Source organism: Galeopterus variegatus, unplaced genomic scaffold (assembly GCF_000696425.1).
Source record: "Galeopterus variegatus unplaced genomic scaffold, G_variegatus-3.0.2 Scaffold5078, whole genome shotgun sequence".
Classification (NCBI taxonomy): domain Eukaryota; kingdom Metazoa; phylum Chordata; class Mammalia; order Dermoptera; family Cynocephalidae; genus Galeopterus; species Galeopterus variegatus.
The window spans coordinates 42,118-48,229 of record NW_007731189.1 but is presented as its reverse complement, the minus strand read 5'-3'; the positions used below and the strand labels follow the sequence as shown (position 1 = coordinate 48,229).

At 33.0% G+C, this 6,112-nt stretch overlaps 1 pseudogene; it reads right to left on the bottom strand.

The window, feature by feature from the left end:
• Nucleotides 1-1,086: 1,086 nt before the first annotated feature.
• LOC103604308 overlaps nt 1,087-6,112 on the bottom strand; it is an 8,395-nt pseudogene continuing 3,369 nt past the window's right edge.

Below are 6,112 nucleotides of genomic sequence, written 5' to 3'. Positions count from 1 at the left end.
TTTGATAAATATTTATAATAAGTACAGGTACATCTACCCCAGGGCTCCCACATCTATATTAATCAGTTCATATGTTAGTGGGAACCTCAGAGGCAGATGCATAGAAAAATATATAATAAATAAATAAATAAATAAGACTAATGAAGGAGATAATCCAGAGGATGACTTAAAAGACCCCAAGTTGCATAAGAACTTAAAAGTGTTTAGAAAAAATGTACCTGTTTGGCATGACCTTTTAGTTATTCTAAATTATTTTCTAGAAAAATAGATTGGACTTGATTTCAGGCTGTAAGCAAAATATTAGTTCACTGAAGACTGTAGGAACAGGCTATTTAAAAACTTTAGACATATAGGAGTATATTCTATGAAGATATGGTCTCAGCTTTCTCCTTACTCTTTATGAATAACCTTAAGCCAGAATAGGGAATTTAATGCATAGCAAATTGATCTTAGTTTGTTGTTGTTGCTGTTGTTTTGTAAATAGAAAGATCCTTGCACATTGACTGAATATATTGGTACATAGGGGGAAGTAGAGGTGGGGGACATGAAGGGATATTAATCTAAATGTAGGATGAAGACCCCTATATGTAAATTCTGAGAGAATTTACATTTCACCATCAAATTTTGATGAGGTTTAATTTCTAGTTGTTACAACTGTAAGACATAATCGGATTTAAGAATTAAAAAACTTTATATTATGATAGCATTAAAAGTAGATTGAAAGAGTCAAAGACTAGCCTCATAGAGCAAGTAGAATCCACATGGTATAGGAACATTCCCCCCTAATTTGACAGCATGTTCATCTTGCATATCAAAACTCTCTGTTGACCAAAGTTGACCTATCCAATATATAACCACTAGATGTGTTTCAAAGGTAGGATCTTGTTAACTACTCTTTCAAAAACACCGATAATTTCTTAGTACTTCATTTTTATTTTATTTTATTTTTCAGATTTTGACATCTGTAAAGAGTCAGTTTTTATTTTATTTTATTTTTTTAAGAGGAGACACTTTATACCCAAGCAAGCTTTAAAAAGTTATAAAACTAGAAGAAGCTCATCATGGACATGATCATTAAGAACTATCTCACAAATTGATGGAATGGATGTGGATATAGCAGTTGTTGTTGTAGATGATTCAGGAGCTTCAGATAATTGTCAGTCTTATGTGAATCCCTGCATAGACAGTGGGGCAGGTAATAAAAAGCAAAAATAAAAGAATCTTCATCAGCCCTTTGCAGGGATGGAAGTTCCAACCAGCCAGAGTAGACCTAATTTTCTTTGATTCCAGGATGAACCTGGCAACTATCTTCTCCATACCTCTAGAAATCATTTGTTTTGTTCTTCAGTGTTTATGGCTCTTGATAGGGTAATATCCGGGGCTTCTTGCATACCACACACTTCCATGACTGAGATGATAGAGACGGTCGTTCCAGGAGAGCAGCAGGCTGTGGACCAGATTCCTAAGGTCTTCGTGATGGATCTGCTGGGCTTGCCTCTTGTCTTCGGCGGTAGAGAGGGAAGAAATGTGGCAGCTGTTGATGGCCTTGATAATGAAGTCCCGGCCCTGAGCACACCGTTTATCAAATTCATTGAACATTTCTGAGGAGAGGTTATGGATATAGTAAGACAGGGTAATAGCACGGCCAAACAGATCTCAGAGGGACCCCTAGAAGTTGGCAGCCCCACTGGAGCAGATGGTAGGGAGGCCACCCTCTTGCACAGGAGCAGGTTTGATACCAACAGTGGCAGCAGCTGGAGTGACCTGCTTTAATAAGAACATGAGCCACTCTGAGATGGTCTACTCAGGTGAGGTTGTCAAAACCAGTCCTGACGAGGGAAGCCTTATCTTTCCCCACTGTCCTCAGCCACATGATTTGGTACTGCGGGGGAAAGGTCAACACCTACTACTGTGTAAATTTAGATATATAATTATATTTACATGGAAATATAGTTTGAGAAGTAAGTGACTCCCTGCATTTTTGTATTGCTCCTAAAAGTGCTTCAGTTTATTGCAAACATTTGAAGCTTAAATTAATACTGAACCAGGGTAGTCGGGCCATTTTCTTAAGATAGTTTAATACCTTGGGAGTTTCTGCAGATTTTCAGCAGTCAGTCTCTCCAGGAGTTTGTAATTTTTTAACTCAATGTTGTTCGATATTTGCATTTTTTAAAATTATTTATTTCTTTTTAATTGAAACATAATTGATTGTATGTATCTGTAAAAGGTACAGCATTAAGTGTCCATACCCGTGTGCAAAGCATGATCCTCAAATCAAGATAACTACCATATTTACCATTACGCAATGTAATCATTTTTTTGTTGCCCTTTACCAACAATTTCTCATTAACCCCTCTCCTCCTCCCTCTTTCCTACCTCTGGTGGCCTCAGTTCTGTGCTTGCCATTTGAAAGTTCAAGTTTTTATGATTGTTATATCTTTCTTTCTTTTGCTGTTCATTTGTTTACTTTTTTTTTCAGCTCACTTATGACTGAGGACATGCCGTGTTTCTCTTTCTGTGCCTGGCTTATTTCGCTTAACATAATTTTCTCTTAAGTTCATCTATGTTGTTGCCAATGGCAGAATTTCATTCCTTTTTATAGCAGAGTAACATTCCATTTGGTATATACACCATGTTTTCCTTATCCAGTCATCTGTTGATGGACATTTAGGTTGATTCCATATCTTGGCTATTGTAAATAGAGCTACAATAAACATGGGAGTGCAGGTATCTCTTCGACATGATGATTCTCATTCCTCTGGGTATATACCGAGCAGTGAGATTGCTGGATCATAGGGCAGTTCTATCTGTAGTTGTCTGAGGAAGCTCCATACTGTTTTTCATAAGGGCTGCATTAATTCACAGTCTCATCAACAGTGTAGCAGGGTTCCCATTTCTCTGTATCCTCACCAGCATTTGCTGTTCTCTGTTTTTGATAATGCACAGTCTACCTGACATGAGATGATATGTTAATGTGGTTTGATTTGCATTTCCCTGATGTTTAGTGATGCGAGTACTTTAATTAAAACTTCAAAAAATGCTTTTCAAGATTTTTCACCCATTTTGCTCAACAAACCTAATCTACATATTCTATATATATTCTCTCTCTCTCTATATATACATATATATTTGGTATATATACATTTTACATATATATATATATTTAATAGGTAATCTATACCTATTAATATATACCATATATCCTCCAGTTTTGTCAGCATCAAATACTTTGTTCTATCATGTTAAACTACTATTTCACAATTTCCTTAATATGATTACTCTTCCCAAACTCTATGCCTTTTGTTTATTGAATTTTCTCTGCTAGATTCTATTTTCCCCAATTTCCAACAGTCAAAATTCAATTAATCCTTTAAGAACACAGTCAGAAGCCACTTTTCCCATTCTGCTTCCCTAACACACCTAGTGATAATGAATCTTTTCCGTATTACTCTGGGGGTATTTCTGTCAGGGTTTGCCTAGCCACTCTGAGTTTTAAAAGGCACAAACATGTTCCTGTGTATTTATGTAAACTCCAGTGACTAAAAATAAAGGTTAGGGCCTACTAAACTTCAATGAATTAATGACTAAAGAGTACACAGATGAATTGACTGGTATAAAATCATTTGTAGAAAGTTTTCGTTTTCCCCTTCACTAGATGATAAGTGATTCTCTGAGCAAATATTTTGCTTGCTATGTAATGGCTTCCTCACGATACACAGTAAAATACTCTCAACACAGTAGGTAATCAATACCTGCTGCTGACTGCTGAAGTAAAATAAATTTACGAAAATAAACCAGGCTTGTTTTTAGCAATGGAACTCCCCTTGGTAATTTTTTGGAATGCTAAATTATATCACCACAGGAAAGTATATGAATGACATACTGAATATTCCAAATGAATGTCATACTTTCAGATATAGTACCATTAACTGCAATCATTATAGATATTGAAAATTAAGCAAGTCTTAAGAGGAAGAAAATTTTGGATAGCATTAATGAGTTAGTTATTTGTTTCTTTCCCTTTGGGACCAACTACACCAGCACCATTATACTAAATTAAATGAAGTTGTACAATTAGAAATGCCTTTCTTGAAATACATTATAAAAAGGATATCCAGCTTATAATAAGTAAGAATAATATGATTCAGGAGGAAAATATGCATATCTTCTGAAACAGTTTCTACTCATATTGTTGAAGTCAGCAAATTATTACTTTTGCTATATTTTAAAGATTATTTTATTTCATCCTTCCATAATTACTCTGGCCATGTTAAATGATGCTATTCTGAACTTGAGGAATTATATATAAGTCATATAACTTGAGTATTATATGATATACACATATACATATGTATGATATTAATATACATATGAACACACATATGTATATATGCATTAACTATATACATATCCATATATATGATATTAGCATACACATAAATGATACTAATAATTGTTACATATTGAGTTTCATTTAAGGAAGTAAACTATGATTAAAAATATGTTGTAATTAATATACTACATGGGAAAAGCATTATTTATATAAGCATATATTCATTTTTCATTCTGTGATTGTTTCTTGAGAAAGGAATGAAAATTCTGAAATTTTGAGAAACTTCCAAGATCTATAAATTTCTAAATATATGGAATGCATTAATAGTATTAACTATGTGCCTAACACTTAGATATAGTTAGTTTACCATTAAAGAGCCTATGTTTTACTATGGAAACATATGAGTACCTTAATCTGAATATGTATACTTGTATATTTAGATTTATTATTTCAATTTAAAAATAGATCTTATTTCCTTAAAGTATGGCCTTCTTATTCTCATTTTTGTTCTATTTGAAATATTAACTCTGATATTGAAGTACTTTTTTCTTCTGAAAATATCAATAGTTGAGTTAATATAAATAAAGAATATGTCATCCTCCGTCAAATTAAAATGTAAAAGTTCATATATTCAAAGATAACCCAGTTATAAATTTATTTTCACTTCTTTAGTATTTTAAACATAAAAATTCCATAAATGGCTTTAGTTTGTCCTTCAGACTATATTACCTAAAATACAAATTCTTTTCATGTTCTCATTTTCTACTTTTCTTTCTACTGGAGTGTCAGTCAATACATTTCATCAGGGAGATGTTTTGTTTGTCAGTAATTCTCATCCAAAAATTATAGAAGTAATCACATTCTGAAAGAATGTGTTTCTACTAGCTGTACTGCAATGGGTTCCCAATTCCCAATTTACAAGTTTTAAATTAATGGCCGTTTCCTATAAGACAAACAGTAGTTATAGAAAATAATTCATTGCATAATACTCTTACCATCATCTAGATTCACAACATCACCTACTCTTTGAAAATAAAATAAGATACAGAACAAGCGAGATTTTATTTTTTTCCTTTTAAAAATAGGACAGTTGGAAAATAGAGATGATCAGAGTCATGGAGATCTGTTACAAAATAAAATACAAAATCTCTGATTTTTCAGTCTTCATCAGAGTTATTTATTTATTTATTATTTTTTTATAAGTTTAGGTTTGTTTTATTTTTTTTTAAATTTTTTTATTGGTTATGAATATTCACAACATACAAAGCTGATTGTACCCCCCTCATGCCCTAGATGTGAAGGCCAGATCCCTACTAGCAGCATATAGGGATATATATAGGAGCCCATATGTATAGGGACTATACATACTGGCACTTTAAAAAAAATCATTATTAATTTGCTTCTGTTCTCTCACTTTTTGTGCTTTAGTTATTAGGACATTTTTAAAAATATTTTTTAACACATAGTTTTTCATCCTCTGAGGATGAATAAATTTTTGTTATGCTTCTGGAATAATTGGCCCATAAAATAATCAGTGTGGCCATGGGTTGTAGTCAGCAAAAGAGAATATGTTCATTTCGGTCATATTTCCATAGGTAGCACAAGAATTTCCATTAAAATATGATACTCTATACATTTACTTTTTTGCTTTACTTCTCTACCTAGCCGGGGAGAATTTGCAAATAAATTTGTCAATTGCTACAGTTGACTCAGTTGCTAAGTTAACTCAATTTCACCAGTCACCTTCAATTTACTAAGTAATTCAGGTCACTACTAATG